The sequence below is a fragment of the Bidens hawaiensis genome, unplaced genomic scaffold (assembly GCF_021521415.1).
Source record: "Bidens hawaiensis isolate Kalapana, Puna unplaced genomic scaffold, B.hawaiensis_p1.1 tig00009451_1, whole genome shotgun sequence".
NCBI classification, from domain to species: Eukaryota; Viridiplantae; Streptophyta; class Magnoliopsida; order Asterales; family Asteraceae; genus Bidens; species Bidens hawaiensis.
In genome coordinates, this window is record NW_027491702.1 from 770855 (window position 1) to 790248 (window position 19394).

At 30.9% G+C, this 19394-nt stretch overlaps 2 pseudogenes; both read left to right on the top strand.

Moving 5' to 3' along the window:
• The first annotated feature begins 866 nt into the window (after positions 1–866).
• LOC143532539 (protein TIFY 6B-like) lies at positions 867–2621 on the top strand (annotated as a pseudogene).
• A 483-nt stretch (positions 2622–3104) lies between these two features.
• LOC143532540 (NAD(P)H-quinone oxidoreductase subunit T, chloroplastic-like) lies at positions 3105–6469 on the top strand (annotated as a pseudogene).
• Positions 6470–19394: the final 12925 nt, after the last annotated feature.

Here is a 19394-nt window from a genome sequence, read left to right on the forward strand (position 1 = left end):
TTTGGAGGTAAGTATTGGTGGCTGTTTTCTTTTTTTGTACCCTTTCTGCAAGTAACTCAGAAGTGCCATTTGTCCTAAAGTTTTTGCAGCAGGGGAAGTTAGGTGCGAAGAAAGTAAAGTACTTATGTGCTCCTTGAATCAATTTATAGATGCCACCTGATGTTAAGAATTAGTTTTGTGGTGGCAATATTGACTTATGTTTACCAGGAAAATCAGAAATATTAGCTTAAAAGGAATTGGGTCAAATGGGTCGAACGCTGCGGAAAAGTTTATTTTTAATGCATAAAAACTCATAAATCTTCTTTCTTTCTTTTTTTTTTTTCTAAATTAGATTAACATAAAAACCAAATAATATAAAAAGATAAAATGAATCACTACAATGATAAACTTGTCAAAAGTCTATTTTTATCGCATAGAATACTCTACTTAGATGGTTTTTTATTTTCAAAGTTAGATTATCATTTGAATGATATAATTCTTTGTTTATGTGACACATTTCAAAGTTCCATAAAAATTTATAGAAATATGATTCTATGTATTATTTTACGGGTTTCAGAGCTAAAAGGCATTGCAAGGTATTCACCATCTGATACAAGTTATCAACCAATATTGAGCTATTGGAATTTGAGTTGATTTGGGTTGTGTTCGATCTCAAACGTGTGCTAAAGTGAGTCAAATGGTTCTATCTTTGTTTGGTTGATTTGGGTCGTGTTTGGTGATTGATGAAGCTGCAGCTATTCAACTTTTCCATGTCCTTACACAGGCTTTCCAAGTCCATACTCCATACTCAAAGAACTCTGCAGTCAACTGGTCTCTGTCAGGCAAAGATCTTTGTCTAAACTGTAAAAACATTCTCAAATAGTTGAATGTATTTTAAGGTTGTTGATGAACCTTATGAACAGTTGAAGCTAACTTTTTTTTGGTTGATTGATGTATCAGGTGCAGATGGTTCTGAAGGCATGAAAAAACCGTTAAACCAGTAAACTTCAGCTTAGTTTTTGATCTTTCGTTAAAAGATTTTCTTGAATTGTATTATAAGTCACAAAATAATTAGTACAGCATTATTGGATATATTAAGAATTAATATATACTTATTGCTTACGTTTTTATTTTACTATTTTCTGAAAACCATTGGTAAGCAAGTGGTTCCTATATTCGTGAGCCACCCGTTCTACCGGGCTCTGTCAAAGTTTGACAGTGCATCCTTTAAGCAACATGGAGTTACGGTTCCATCTACTAGTTTCTTTCTTGCTGGAACCACCGAACCTTGGTATGAATTTTGTGTTGTTTTATACTTTTATTCCATTTTGAGATGATGGTTTTTTAATTATTATTTTTGGGTCAATTGAAGGTATGATAATTCCAAGGTTTCTTGTGCTCCCGCTCAACTAACCATCTTTTATGGCAGGATGGTGAATGTGTATGATGATATCTCCCTTAGAGGTATATAAATTAAATCTTTATTGTCAAAAATTAAATCTTGATGATAAAAACTTTTAGTGTTTATTATCTTCTAGACTATTTTATTTAGGCTCAACCTATCATGTTGTTGATGGGAAATGGTGCATCCACAAGCACACCTCAGGCTAGGGTTCAAGCCCAGGTGCCGGTGTCAGGAACACCCGTAGGAAACGTGGTTTATGTGACCCAACCAGTTAACCCGCAGCCTTGCTTAGCCATCTCGAGCCCGATGTCAGTGTCCTCACACCCTCTTGGACCCACTTACAAAGATGAAGGTGCTACAACGTTTGGCAGCTCATGTTTACATGTTAGCAAAATGGATAGCTCAAGAGTTATTAGTTCACTTGAAGAAGTTATGAAATCAGGTATTCAGCTGTTCCCCAAGCGCAAGCAAGGCAACTTTGGCTCAGTTTCTTAAGAAGCACAAAGAAAGGTATATACCTTCAAGAGTGTTTTGGACTTTTAACCTAGTAGTCAAATGTAAGTTTGGTAAAAACGGGTCAAAGGACTCAAAACAGGTTCAAAGTTATAACTTTAGACCAAATGTTGGCACAAACATATCACCATTGGCCCCTAAAATAAATGGAGGTTATTTTTTCTCCTTAAAGTGCACCTGAAATGACCAAAATACCCCTAAGTTTAAAAATGAAAAAAAGAGTTATTAAAATCTCATGGCCCCCACTCTTTTTACTAATAAATTAAATAAACCAAAAAACCAAAAACAAAAATGTATTACTAAACCTTAAAAAAGTTAGTTTAGACATTTAACCCAATAGACAAATGTAAGGCTGGCTGGCAAAACAGGAGGATTTGGTTGGGTGAGTTACGGGTCAAAACAAGTTTTGAACAAAATGGGTGCAAGTCAAAATGGGTCACTTTGAAAATGATTTTTTAATTGTGTTTGTAGCTTTTACCATTAAAGATAACATTTTCATATTAATGTTTAATTACACAAAGTAATGTCTTCGGTTCCTTGCATTGTGACCAAGGTTTCAATTGTCAGCGGTGGACCAAACAACATGAATGTTGTAGCTGCAGCTGATGTCGGTATATTTAACTAGTGTTGGATGTTTTTTGTTCATTGCAAGTTTTAGGAACTTTGATATATGTTTTATTGCGTGTGAAGCGTATAAGGGAATTTGTGTAGATGTTGACCGCGAAGGTAAAAAAAATACCATTTTTAGTGAACGGGTAAAAAATATAATTTTAGTAAGCGGGCCAAAACTTTCGATTTTAGTAAACAGGGCCAGCATATTATTTTTAATTAGCAAACGGGTCAAGACTATCATATTAAGTGAACGTGTCAAAATTACCATTTTTTAAACGAGATAAAATTGTTGTTTTTAATAAACAGGCCAAACTTCTCATGACATGAAACATGTCAAACTTGTCGATTTTCATGAACGAGTCAAAATTAACTATTTTCAGTGAATGGTTGTGAAGACTACAAAGCTCAAATGTTATGCAGGTGAACAACATGTCGGCTTATTTCATAAGGTTAGAAATTCTTTGCTAAGGCCCCCATTTTTTTACAATTTGCTACTGAAAGTCTAGCAATTATTTTTTAGTGTTTTTTTAACTATAAACAAAAAAAATGGGAAATTGGAAATCTAAAAAGGGGTCGGGTTGGACCAGTTTACATCATGACCACTGTACGTCTGTTAAACACATAAAAGTTCTTTAATATCCACAAAAAACTACTTGGTTGACTTGGTGATGCAAGTTTTAAATAATATGTTAACCTACTTTCTTGCAGGTTTTGGTTGATGTATATGAAGATCCAATGGTGACATACGGTTAATAGGTTATTATTTTTTTTTAAATGTTTAGTTCTCATACAAACTTGTAATCTACTTTCTTGTGGTGTATTGAACCACTTTCAATTATATGATATATAGTTATTTTTTTGCCAAGTATCTTTATGGGATTTTAGTAAGTATAGCTATCGTTCATGTTAGTGAACTGTGTAGCGTCATATTCCTGCATTGATATTCCCGTCCACCGGACAGGTAAAGTACTAGTTTTTTAGGGTTAGGCTAAACACAACCCCATCTTCTACTTGTCATACCACCTTGCCTATACTATACTTTCAATTACAATTTTATTTGACATATTACTCCCCTCTTAACATTTTTGTTCTTTTTCATTTTATAGTCTTCCTTTAAAATATTAAATCAAAAAATAGTTTTATTTTTCTCGTTGTGTGTTTATTGTTCTTGATCATAATAATAATAATATATTTTATTATCAGTGTCGACACTTATTATATTTATAAAACTATATATATTGGTACTAAGATTGATACAATTAAAAATTAAAAAAATATTAATAATTTTTACAATATTGATAATAAAATAATGGCTTTATAGTTTTTAGTTTAATATATTGAGTGGAGACTATAAAGTCAAAAATATGTTGAAGGGATTAATATGTGTACAAGTAATGTTAAGAGAAAATGACAAATCGATTTTATAGGTTCAAGGGGGAAGTATATTCAGTAGAAACACCCACAGAGGGAGGGGGGGGGGTTACGCTTAGCAACGCCCACAAACCCCATTTTTTATTCAAGATCAAGCGTACTTGCATGTTACAAATACTTACATCAATTAGAATGCAAGTCCATCATTTATAAATTACTAACCCTCCATATGGGTAATATGTGTCTTTCCAAAATCCCAATTTGATTTGATACCCGTGTAAGAACTTCGTATAGAACTGAGAATTTTCACCTAACTATAACACTCTGAGTTCAATTGGCAGTAAATTCTCCTAAATTTTTAGAATTCAACTATATCAAGTTAATGTACACTACACAAATCCAAATATTCAAACTAATGAAAGACTTTCATATGTGTCAAGGTTGAGTCTAACTGAAAAGTTTGTTCACAGATATTCATTCAAAGAAATTTTTAAAAAAATAAAAAAAAAAAATCCTAATTGTGATTCTTGATTGGCATCATTGAACATTGTAAGATAGAAACAGAACTTAGAAAATATATTATTCTATCAAGCATCATCATCATCATCGTCATCAATGATGATAATAATAATAATAATAATAATAATACTCACAGATGAAAAAAAAATAGCCTTACTCAAAGCTGCAGTCTTTGAAGTCATACTTCTGGAATTTGATTCGGATCAAAATTGCCATTTAAAATGTGTGATTTTGATAGAGGGTAATTGAGATAAATCAATGATTCGTTGCATACTGCCTGAGAAGAGAACAGGGTACCGTGGAACCTTTTTGGGCTTCAATTTGGTGTTAGGGTTTTGTTTGTGTTACGGGTGGGTGGGTTAAACCCATACCTAACCGAAGGTTCATATAGAAAATTATCATTATCTTACTGTTCTAATAAATAAGTACCAGGTGATGTCACTTGTCATCTTCTTAAACGCTCTCACAAATTTTAACCTATTTTTATAAAATGGTATCTCATTCGGTTTAACCCGCTCCAATAGTAATAACCGGATCCAGTTTTTTCATTCTTTTTTTGTTTTCATCAACCCTAATTCCAGTTCCTCTCTCTCGCTAGCATCTACGCCATCAACTACGCCATCGCCATCGCAATCGCCGTTCCTCTGTTCCGCTAGCACCTACACAATCACCACCGTCGTATCCTCCTTCATCACCACCGTCGTCGCCTCCTTCCTTGCCACAGCCGTCGCCTCCTTCATCGCCATCGCAACCGTCGTTCCTCTGTTCCACTAGCACCTACGCCATCGCCACCGTTGTATCCTCCTTCATCGCCACTGCCGTCGCCTCCTTCATCGCCACCGCCGTCGCCTCCTTCATCGCCACCGCCGTCGCCGCCTCTCCTCCGTAGCCACGTATTTTGTACGCGCTCGTCGCCACCTACGCCTCTCTTCCGTCGTTCACTCTCTGTTAAAGGTATACTCCTTAACTATGTAATTGAAATTATGGAATGTAAAATACTTGATAAAGTTGTTGGTATATGTTGAATATAATTGGTTAATGATTAGATGTGTGTGATTTTAAATTGGTAGAATGTTATAGAATGCATATAACCCAACACCTGATTATGTCATCAATATATAATAAACTGCTTGGTTATATTAAGTTTTTTTAATTTTACAATGCAGGTGACATATCCCAACATGATGGAATTGTTTGAGACACTTGAAGTTGTTTGAGACACTTGGAGTTGATATTGAGCTTTTTGATATGTCATTCTTGGCGAGTTGATATTGAGCTTTCTGCAAGGTTTACAATGTAGGTGACATATCCCTACAAATATTTGCATCTCTATATTTTGAGTTTTGACTTGAAACTAATATGTTTAATTTATTTGAAATGCAATTATGCAGAACTCGAGGGAGATGCTGATGAAGAGGAAATAATGTTGGCGTATAGACGTTTAGCAAAGTTTTATAACCAAGCAGGTTTGTTCTTAACTACTTTTCTTATAGTTTCTCAAATGGTTATGTGCTCGATTATTCTATTACAAGTAGTGTACTTCAATTGTGTTTTTAATCTCACTTATATGGTTTTATGTTTGTAGTTTATGATGGCAGATGGACTCTAGAAGAAGAAGAAACAGCCGAGGCTCGGTTTATTAAAATTCAAGCAGCTTATGAATTGTTGATCGATTGTGACGAAAGGAGGAAATACGATATGAAAAACCGAGTTAATCCAATGAAGGTATTATTTAATGATTTAATTGAATCTTTTTTTTATTAAAGATGGATATTTTTTTATTATTGTTGCTTGTCTGTGTTGGCAGGCATCTCAAGCATGGATGGAGTGGTTAATGAAAAAACGCAAGGCTTTCGAACAAAGGGGTGACATGGCGATTGCGGCGTGGCCCGAACAGCAGTAGCGTGTGCTAAATATACGTGTACGGCGTCTTTCACGTTCAAAGGTATTATATATGATTGCAAGTTTATATGTATTACTATTTTTTAAATATCGATTTCCAATAAAGTTTTATACAATTTTGATCCAACTGGTTAAATGCAGATAAAAAATATATTAGGGGTAACATAGTCTATGGAAATGTTAATGCTAAACCTGATATACTACAACTAAATTTTTCCTTTTAGTAGATTATACTTGAAGATGTGCATGATTTGATTATTCAAATTGATTTGTTTTTAATTCACAAAGATAAAAAATATTGGTATTATGAATTAGAGATATGTAATGCCTCTCGGTTGAAATCATTTTGTTACTTAGGCCTAGAGTAAAGGACACATAGAAAATGGTTCCAGGTCAAGTCATTTGAAAAACATGATAAATCAAAAGGAATCGTTTTATAATAGCTCATTTTTGGTTCACATCAGTATTGATTCTTAAAAAATTAAGTTAGGTGAATGTGAGTTCGGGTCAAAATGGTTTTTTAAAACACAGTAAATCAATTTTCTTAGCTTTAACTTTTGTGCTCCATTTAACATGTAAAATTCTGCTACTAATTTTATTAATTTTTCCTTTGCCTTACACATTTTTTTCACAGATGCGGTTGTCAACAATAATGTATTCAATCTATCCATTCAATCGTTTGTGTTTAAGTTTTTTTCAAAATACAAATGTGTGCTTTACTTTCAGTTTTGTTATTATATTTTGTTATTAAGTTTACTGATTAATTTATTTTTCTTTAGCCATGTCAATAGAGGGAATAACTTACGTCTTCAAGCTCAAATTTGAAGCTAACTTTCCTATTGAGCCTACCAAAGGTATCATCTTAGTTCTTTCATAACATTTACAACTATTAGTTTAATCACACGCTATGTTATAACCCGTATAATACACAGGTTTGTAATATAATAAAATAGCAAAAAAAATAATATAAATAATTACAAAATGTGAAACATGAAAAAAAAAAAAAAAAACTATTCACAGGTCACTTAACTTTTTTTTTTTTAGCAATTGAAATTTTGGATGCATTTTAACCCTTGATTTTACCATTCTAAACTGAGGCAAAGACTTTTATCATTCAAATTTGGAAAGAACCCTTCTTTTTTGTTGCAATTAAAATTTTGAATACATTTTAACCCTTGATTTAACGATTCTAAATTAAGGCACAAGACTCTTTCATTATCCAAATTTGAAAAGTTCTTTGTTAACAACTTACCTAATTCTAAATTTTGACTTTTGACCAATCAATCTTGTGTCTTAATAAACTTCAACATTAGTATTAACTTTGTAAAATTAAACATTAGTATTTTATAACAGTAACAAACGTTTTTACAAAACTTTTTTTTTCTCCGAAAACACCAACATATATCATATAAAAAACACACGGTTCAACAAAATCATATAATAAAAAACCAAAATCAATAAAGATCACATAAAAAAACGTCATATTTTAAGTTAATTGCCAAAAATGTAGACATTCTAAAAAAACTTAATAGCTATAAAACAATTGTTGTAGTGATCAAAAAACTTGCATAAAACTCCTAAATGGTACCATTTGTTAATGAAAGACATGATTATCAGCTCATATTCAGCATTCAAACATCTAGAAATCTAAAAAAAAACATGAACTAAGAATTATGAAAAGAGAAGCAACCATACCACCACTTTACACCTCAATATGATTAACCAATATAAAGGACATAGCCCATATCACCTCTCATGATGCAACCAAAATTAATAAGATACAACCAAAATACATTATGCAGACCAAATTATAACTCATCATCTATCAAAAAGATGGCAGAAGATGTATAAGTTTTACATTTTCTGTTGCCCTTGCAACAATCCAATAAGCATGTCTGCACACAATAAACAACAAAAATTAATGACAGCGAAAAATACAATACGTATGTAAGAAATCTTAAATCTTTAATTTATGTAGCTATAAATTCGTATTCAAATATAATGAACGGATTTTCAAAATTGGAACCGAATTTTAAATCCTTAACTGTTGTAACTATGTTATAGAAAATAAATATTAGAGTGACTTAATTTTGGAATACCGATAATATGGGTATAATCAATACATTTTACCATCATACGATTCTAATTAAATATTTAGATTTAATATATTTCCATTCAAAAATATTATCTTTTTTAAATAAATCAACAATTACCATTTGAATTTCAAAATGGTTAAATAGGTAGTTACCTACTCCTGCTATTGAGAGATTCTCAAAATTTACAAATTATTTATTCCTAATCATTGTGATTTTAAATTGGAAATTGAAATCATTTTTAAAATAAGCAAAATCTTCTGATTTTGGTTTCCTCATTCCATAAACAAAATCTTCTAATTTTGTTTTTCTCATTCCATAAATTTTAACCTATTTTACAGTAATCTTCATAAAATGCCACCGTGCTTTTTCTTCCATATTCAAAAGTTTCTATAATTCTTACCTCAATAAACCGTAATTTTATAAGTAATTTTACTCAAAATTCATATATTTAATTTCAAATTTTGAATTTCAAATTCCCAAATTATCTACTTACCATATTTATTTTACTTTCAAAATTTACAAATTACCTATTTATAATATACAAATTACATTCTTTAATTTATGTAGCTATAAATTCATATTCAAATATAATAAACGGATTTTCAAAATGGGAACTGAATTTTAAATCCTTAACCGTTGTAACTATATTACAGTAAATAAATATTAGAGTGACTTAATTTTGAAATACCGATAATATGGGTATAATAAATACATTTTACCATCATACGGTTCGAATTAAATATTTAGATTTAGTATATTTCCAAACTTCAAAAATATTATCTTTTTTAAATAAATCAACAATTACCATTTGAATTTCAAAATGTTTAAATAGGTAGTTACCTACTCCTACTATTAAGAGATTCTCGAAATTTACAATTATCTATTCCTAACTCATTGTGATTTTAAATTGGAAATTGAAATCATTTTTGAAATAAGCAAAATCTTCTGATTTTGTTTTCCTCATTCCATATTTTTGACCTATTTTACGGTAATCTTAATAATTAATATTCAAAAGTTTATATAATTTTTACCTCAATAAACCGTAATTTGACTCAAAATTCATATATTTTATTTCAAAGTTTGAATTTCAAATTCCCAAATTATCTACGATTACCATATTTATTTTACTTTGAAAATTTACAAATTACCTATCTTACTACTCTAAGAAAAGGATATCTTTTTTGCCACTTGTCAAGCACTCGTCAGTCCTCATCTTTTTTAACCCATATTCAATAGATGATATTTATTTCTTATCAACCCGCACAAATAATGTTTTTCGGATCCATATATTATTAAAGATCCTTTAAAAACATTTTTTTACAAGTATATTATAGTAAATCATCTTATCTTACTACTCTAATAAAATGATGCTCTTTTTTGCCACTTATCAAGCTCTCGTCACTCCTCATCTTTTTTGACCCATATTCAATAAATGGTATTTATTTCTTATCAACCCGCCCAAATAATGATTTTCGGATCCATATATTATTAAAGATCCTAAAACATTTTTTTGCAAATATATTATAGTAAATCATCTTATCTTACTACTCTAATAAAAGGATACTCTTTTTTGCCACTTGTTATGCTCTCGCCACTCCTCATCTTTTTTAACTCATATTCAATAAATGGTATTTATTTTTTTGATCAAACCGCCTAAATAATGTTTTTCGGATCCATATATTATTAAAGATCCATTTGTTTTTATTAAACACACACCCCTCCCCAATAACGAACCCTAGATTGCAAACTTGATTACTCGCTGCTTTCTCCCTTCTTGATTAAACATACGAGACCTAGATACCCAACGCTGCCTTCTCCCTTATCCGATTAAACCTACGAGACTGTTCATCCCCACCGCTGTTATCATTCATCTCCAGCGCTGCCATCGTTCATCTCCACCATTATTATCAATTCAGACTGTTCATCATGGTTAATAATATGACTATATATTCTGGTCAATCCTTTTCTTACCACTCCTGCTTTCCACTGTTTCTTATTTTTAGGTAACTTTACAATTTCCTGCTTTAGATCCATCAATTTGCATGTTTCATTATCTTGAATTTGTTTTGATGGTTGATTAGTTTTAGGTCAGATTTAAATTGCTGTGTAATTTCCTAAATCATACACATTGATTTCTTTTAACTGTGTCACTTTGGTGTCCAAGCAATAGATTGTTGTGTAATTTTCTAATTTAGGAATGCTTTATGTTTTTTTGTGAATTCGTTGACAGAGTCCGGATGGATATTATAGACCGTGTCATTATTTATGATCAACTGACTTTAGACCATCCGTGTCTCAAAAAGCATAGCATTCTGATGTGTTTCCTTTTTACCTACCTATGTGTTTATATGTATTATGTAATTAACATATTAGGATTGAAAGATTAAAATATCGCTTTACTGAAATAATAGCCTTTTGACTTATATTTAATCTTACTATTTCTATATAATGTGTATCCTGTTTTACTCTTGACATTGTTGAAGATTTTCATGAATCCTTCACAACCCAATTGTATATTTTTATTAACGTGGTTCACAAAAGACTATTATTTTCTGTTTTTTTTTTTTTTGCTACAATTATTCAACTCATGACAACTACACTAAAGTTAGAAGACTCGAATATGAGTTGTATATACATAACATGATTTGAAAGTTTCAGTCGACCATAAAGTAATAAAAAAGGATTAAATCTTTATGAATTTGGGTTTTTATTTATCACATATGGATTATGTTACAATTATTTATATTTATCTTGATTAAATGCAAAAGATGTTGAATCCTGGCTTCAGGAATAGACCAGTCATTGTAGCTGTATTGAACCACATTCTTGAAACTTGAAAGATGCTTTTTTTTAAAGTCCCTTTATAGTTCCTGAATTATCAGGCTGCAAACTAATAATGAAAAACATTATGATAATTTCTAATGCCATTTTAGCGAATACCCTGTTTCGTTTGTGAGTACGACCGACAAAAATCACCATTTTCATACTAAGAAGTTGACTCTCATTTGAATATGTTGTAACATTTTTAAAACATCTTTATATACTTATTATTTATCTTTCTTTGTGTTTGCATATTTAAATTACCTGATTGCATATATATAATTTTTTTTAACGATAAACTTTTATAAACAAACCGACCAACCGCCAACGACCACCTCCACAACCCGACGGCAGCCACCACCAAAAAGAACACTACATGTAAAATTTCACCAATTCGATCATTCTAAGAAATAACGATTCATAAATTATATTTATTAATATGTTTTAAAGATTTTGATTTTTGATAAATAAGATAATCTGACCAATACAATCACAAATGCATTGTATAAGAAAATTTTTTCTTATTTATAAAATATTTGTGTAATGTTTCTTTTGTAATTCATGTAATTTGTAATTGTATTAAAAATATATGATAATTTTGTTATTGATTGTATATTTCTTAATGTTTAAAGTAAAAAAATTTTAATCAGTTATCCGTATAATACACGGGTCTCAAACTAGCAAAATAAATAAATAGATAGATAAACGAGTCAAGCCGTGGATTTGTCAGGTTGGCACGAACATGACTCGTTTAATTAAATGGGTTTGTGCGATCGACACAAGTACGATGCGAACGCATTTAAAATAAGCTCATTTTTAGAATAAGCTCAAACTTGTGAGTTTTGTGCTAGGTTTGAGACGTGTTAGTAGTTCGCATCCATGTGTGATGACCAAATTAAATGATGCTTATTAGTCGTTTGAGTGGTTTATTGAAAAGGTTTATTTTGAGAAGCTTAAATCATTCATGTTTCATTCTTGTATGGATTATTGGTTTTAAATACGGGGTAACTTCATAAAATAGTAACCAAGTGTTAAAAGTGTTTCAACTAGGTCACTCAACTTTAAAAAGTGTTGCAATTAAGTAACTCAACTCTCATATTTTATTAAATTAAATGTTTTAACATGTTTTTTTAGCCTTTTTCTTTTTTTTTGTTTCACATAGGAAATCATTTTTATCTTTTTTTGAAGTTGACGTTGAGTAGTGACGTGAATTTTATTTTTTATTTTTAAATTTTAATATAATTTATGTTTTTTTTAAATTTAACTACATATATTGCAAATTCCGGCCCCCACATCTTATCCTCCATTTCTTTCTTGATGCACAAAAAAATCGGTGACACTCAATTTGAAGAGTTAGTGACCCGATTTGGGGAAACTATGCGTGAATGACCTAATTGAAACACTTTTGAAAGTTGACTACTATTCTATAAGATATTCCCTTTAGATAATCCTAACAATGTCCTATTTGTAAATAACGGTCTCAACTTCAAAGTTGGCTTGTGGCGGTACCAACTAAAAGGGTATTTGTTTTTAATGAACCACGACTAACGGAAGTTAACTCCGTTAGTATGATGCTTACGTGGCATGCCTAGTTATCAAAACTTGATTGCAAGGCAGCTTACTTCACGTCTGATGATGAGTAGGCACATCATTTTCATGCATTTGTCAACAATCGCAAATCAATATAAACCAATGTTTTAAAAACCGATTTTTTACTCGTACCGGATTGAGCTAAAAAATGGTACAACCGGTTGAACCGGGGTTGAATAGTTTACCTTATAATTTCCTATAAATACAATTTTAACTCCAAAAATAACCCAAATGTAGATTTCATAACAAAAAATAATCTAAAAGTTAATCCGTATTAAAAAATTAATACAAAAACACTCAATTTTAAAAAAGCAGTCCTAAAATTTACATGTTTGAATATTAATTGTTGGGTTAAAAGTAATTTTGATAAAATATGGACCGCAAATATCAAAAATTTCTTGGACATAAAACCGGTTTGCCGGTAAAAACCCGGTATTTTAGAAAAAACCGCCAGTACGATGTTTTTGAAAACCGGCCAAAAATACCGGGCTCAAAATACCGGCCTGCTCTGCAAAATCCGGTTTGAACCGGTTTTTAAAACACTAATATAAACCCTAATCATTCAAACCCAAAATCGATGGATCAAAAGCCTCTGTCAATTAAAACTAACATAGGGTTTTTATCAGGGAATGAAGACGATTAGAATGCATAAAGATGTTTACCCGATTGAAAACGAATCAAAGGATTTAAAAAAGTTACATGTCTAAAAAAGATATAAAAAAGCGTCAAATACACGCTCCTTGGTCTTTGGGATGGAACCCCAACTCAAGGAGGCTTTGGCATGGTATTGAGACGTGCAGACCAAAGTTCCCATTGGCGTCGTATCATATGGGCTCCTGCCCGCTTACTCCCCAATGCATTCCATCTCCTCAAGTTTACCATCCGTCTTGATGCTGGATTTTGAAAAGACTTTAGAATGGGTTGTTTGTTTTATTCTTGATCTTAAACCCTGTTTTTACTTTGGTATATATTAGATTATTAACAAACTTAATCAATTTATTATTTTGTTATAATAAGGTTCGTCACTTTTTGGAACCCTAATCAAGTTTTATATATTTTTGATCAAGGAGCATATTATGTTGTATGTTTGTCTATGACCCAATTATACTATATATAAAGCCAAACATATAGCTACAGTAAAGCAAATGGGTCTAATCAGTGGCTGCCGTGTGGCAGTCATTAAGTTTCTTTTTTTTTTAATATTTCGGAATCTCTTTTACTATTTATTGAATTGAAACTAACGAAAGTAATAAAAGTGGAAGATAGTGTGATGGTAATGCTTTGTTCTTGTAGCCTCTAAACTAGAGTTTGAATCTCCATTTACCCAGTTTTGTTGCTTTTTTTTATCCAGGTGGGTTGCAAACTTTGGTGATTAACCTTAATTGTGTTTGATATAAAGGCAAACTTTGGTGATTAACCTTAATTGTGTTTGATATAAAGGCCACACATAGAGGGTGTTTGGGAAGACAACTGATTATGGTGTTTTTAAACACAACTAATAGTAGTAGCCCGTTTTGTTGATTTTTTGGGTTTGGTGTTTTTTTTAATACATAGATTTTTTTATTTATTATTATATATAACAAAAGACAACTTTTGTGTCGCAAGTGCCTGATTTGGCCACTTGGCGACATCTTAGTGGTCGACAACACTTTGTGTTTTTTTTAGTTTTTGTTTTTTTTGTTCTATCACCGTAATGAACATAACGTAAATCTATCAAATGACAATTTTGATTTTTACTTTTTTGTTTTAGTTCCGCTACCGTAACGAATATGAGAGAAACTGACTGAATTCGCGTGGACTCACCGTATTTTGTTTTAGTTCCAGTATCTTAATGAACGTAACAAAAAACAACCGAATGCCAAATTTGTTTTTGTATTTACTTTGTTTTTGTTTTGTTTTAGTTTTGGTAACGTTACAAACGTAACTTAGACCGACCAAATTTACGTAATCTCATCGCCTCAACACCCGGGATTGACAACGTTTGGGTTTTACCCACGCTAGAGCTTGACTTCCGATACCATAATGCACACAACTGAAACCGACCGAATTCGTGTTGACTTACCGCCTCAACATCCATTACCGCCTCAACATCCGACGAACGACAATGCTTGGGTTTTACCACCGTCCGAGTTTTACCGACCTGTCCCGGCGCAACGCGCCGGGTGAAACACTAGTTTTATTAAAGAATCAAACAATATGACTAAATATTACGAACAACATGCGTGCTTAATTATATTTGATATTTCTATCATCATAAGTCATAACCGCAAATTAAACACTACGAATGACACGTGTGTTTAATTATATTTGATATTTCTATCATTGCAACCGGCATGCTAGGATCTAACCGATGTACGTGAGCTTACAAATGGTTGGCATTAATCACCGAAAGACATGTGGTTGGATCATGATCATTTAAATCTCATGTCTAGATATAAATATATACTATGTTAGGACATGGCTTAAATCTCATGTCTAGATAAACAGACTATTTATACATTACCCATAAGTAATTGATGAAAACTTCTCAAAGACCTTGACTATTGGACAAACACTATTGATGGTTTACCAGTCTCTCTGTTCCAAGTTCATGGAGCTTGGGCTTCGAAGTTCAAGAATTTTCCACTTTTAGCAACTTTTGATAATCATGTTTTTATTGTAAAACATCCAAATAATCGATTGTATAACTTACATGCTTATGTATTGTTTTAATCTCGTTTTAAGGTTGTATATTTTAAATTTCAAGATTTGACACTACATGTTAAATTTAGATTTTACTTTAAAAGGGAGGCTGATATATTAGTATTAGACTTAATATTATAAAAATTTTCAGTCAGGAGTTTATATATAATATTTGTATATTTCAGATATGCGTCAGTTACATAGAATACGTTCATGTTACATAGTTTTAAATGTGCTCAAATAATTATGTTTGATTTATGTGACAAATAAATATATGACAGAATTAAGACATTATACTTAAACAAAGACATGAAATTTCAATAAAGATAATAGAACATAAGAGACGAACAATTTGCTTTATTCCTTTTATTCTTGTTGGAATCTCGTCAACCTAGCTATAGCCCATGCAGTCTTTCTTGCATTCTTTCTCTGAATCGTAACACTTGATACCTGCGTCTTCATTGCAACAATACGTCTTGGCATGAATATCGCCACTGTTTTGAATTGCTAGTTGCTGTGGCTCTTTGATACCATTTCTGCTTCCTAAACACAAAAAACTATACTATCAATTATTATACCTTATGCTTTGAAGAAATGCATGATACTTGGGACAAAAACGGAAACCTAAGACTCTAAGAGTAATTAAGCCAACATCGACATGCATATTTGCAACCATGTTTGTACTTGATGATATGCACATAAACTCATACTAGTATATTGTTTATATAATGGTTAATTATGCTCATACAAAACTTTATATCTTTCTAATAACCTTTTTCGGCCCAATGAACCCAATCGTTAATAACAATTTTGTTCAATTTATCTCAGTTTTATTTTTAACAGTTTGATTTTGGTTCGCAGTGATTAAAACATGTTACCAATGGTTTGACCTAAAAACCATCCCAACTGCATGAAACCCAGTCGATGAACACTGGCCACCAATCTTCGCCACCAACCCCCTATCACACCATCTCTCTTTTCCACTTCTCATCAATGGCACACCTACACTATCAGATTGGGGTGTGCATGGGTCGTTTTTGGGTCAAACTCATAACCATATATAACCGACTTTGTAATCACCAACCAGACAAATATCATATAGACATTCACCAAAATCATATGTGTGTATACATATAACAAAAAGGTTGTTAATATACCTTCAGCCATGCAGACTAGAAGAAGAACAAGAAGAGTAATCACACGATAATTCTTCATGCCAAAATTCTTCAGGCAACAAATACTAACACTAGACTACAATCTACAACATCTATCAACATAAAGTTAAGGTAAGGCTCCACGAACTTTGCGTGAACATATTAGAAGCAGAAAACGTGTTTAGCATGAATTGAGGTTTGCATTTCCCTTCATATCACGCATTCACGTAATTAAAAATATTGGTAAAAATTGTAATAATAAATTAAATTATTAAACTGGAATATATAAATAAATATATTCGTAAAATTTATATTTTATATATTTTCATTAAAGTGTGTGACTATATATTAAATCTAAGTAGACGAATTAACATTTTTTTTATTTGTGCATATAATGCAACTATTATGTGCATGTGAGACTACAAGAATATTAGCCTATCCCGACAACAGGAAGTTGTCGCTATATCAAACCCTATCCTGACAACATGTCGTCAGGATAGAAAATCACAAATTTTTTAACTTGTCAACACACGTGTCAATTGTTAATACGTTAGAGAATGTTTGACTAAATCATACATTTGACTTGACACTTCTCTCGACGACATGTTGTCGGGATAGAGTTTTTATATTTTATTTTTCCTTTTTTTTAAAATCATTGTAGATTAAAAACAAATAACAAAAAATGAACTGTCTAATCCCGACGACTTGTTGTCGGGATAGAGTTTTTTAAATTTTATTTTCCCTTTTCATTAAATCATCGTAAATTAGAAATAAATAATAAAATAAGAACTAACCAATCCCGACGACTTGTTGTCGGGATAGAATTTTTATATTATAATTTTCCTTTTCTTTAAATCATCTTAAATTAGAAATAAATAATAAAAAAAGAACTAACCAATCCCGACGACATGTTCTCAGGATAGAATTTTTATATTTTATTTTTCCTTTTCTTTAAATCATCTTAAATTAGAAATAAATTAATAAAAAATTAACTATCCAATCCCGACGACTTGTTGTCGGGATAGATTTTTTTATATTTTATTTTTTCTTTTCTTTTAATCATCTTAAATTAGAAATAAATAATAAAAAATTAACTATCCAATCCCGACGACTTGTTGTCGGGATAGATTTTTTTATATTTTATTTTTTCTTTTCTTTAAATCATCTTAAATTAGAAATAAAAAATAAATATTAACTATCCAATCCCGACGACTTGTTGTCGGGATAGAGTTTTTTATATTTTATTTTTATTTTCTATAAAATCATAATAAATTAAAAATAAATATTAAAAAATTAACTACCCAATCCCAACGATATGTTGTCGGGATATAGTTTTTTTATTATAATTTTCATTTTCTTTAAAATTATGTTAAATTAGAAATAAATAATAAAAAATTAACTACCCAATACCGACGACATGTCGTCGAGATAGAAGTTTTATATTTTATTTCCCATCGGTATCTTGGGTTTTTTCAAAACGTTTGAGGACATACATAGATGGTTACATACATACATATATAGATGGTTAGATACATACATACAAACATACATAGATGGTTACATACATACATGCATACATACAATTACATAGATGGTTAGATACGTACATACATACATACATACACACACGGTTACATACATACATACATGCATGCATGGTTACATACATAGATAGATGGTTACATACACTTCATACATAGATGGTTACATACATTCATGCATGCATACATACATACATATATAGATGGTTAGATACGTACATATATACATACATGGTTACATACATAAATACATACATACGTACATACATACATTCATACATACATACATACATAATATTTAAATTCTATACCGACAACATGTCGTCGACATAGATAAATAATATTTTAATAAATAATAAAAAATTAACTATCAAATCCTGACGACATGTATTTGTGTGTATGTATGTATGTGTGTGTGTATGTATGTGTATAATGTATGTGAATGTATGCTTGTAAGTAGTTATGTATGAATGTATGTATGTGTGTATGTATATATGTATGTGTATTTGCATGTATGTAAGTAGTTATGTATGAATGTATGTATGTACGTACGTACGTATGTATGTATGTAAACGTTTCGTGACAAAGCCTATATACCAATGACATGTAATCATCAATATATGTATGTATGTATGTATGTATGTATGCATATAGCCATCATTGTATGTATTACAAATACAAAATAATTAGTTGAGAAATATAAAAATAATTATTTGAGATATAAATTAAAAAGAAAAAAATTATAACTGTCGTCCTATCCCGACGTCGTCGGGATAGAAAAAAATTTTATTTTTACTTTTTTTTAAAAAAACATAATACACAAGAAATAATAAAACATATAAAAATTAAATAAATACAAACTAATCCCAACAACATGTTGTCGGGATAGAAAATTAAATTTTTTTTTTATTTTTTTTAAAAGCATTATACATATATATAAAAAGCAAATAAAAATTAAAAATATGCTAACTAATCCCGACGACATGTCGTCGGGATAAGTTTCCTGAAATATTTTGAAAATAATTTAACTTATACGCCTAAATGAAATTTACCCGCTTTTATTTTTGTGGAGTGCTATCCCGATGACATGTCGTCTGGAAAAGTCACGATCCGTGTGATCAATTGAAAATGCTTTATAGCCCTTGATTAATTTTGATCCAATGGCTAGCAACATTCATTCTTTTACCATCTTCTCCATTTCAATAATAAA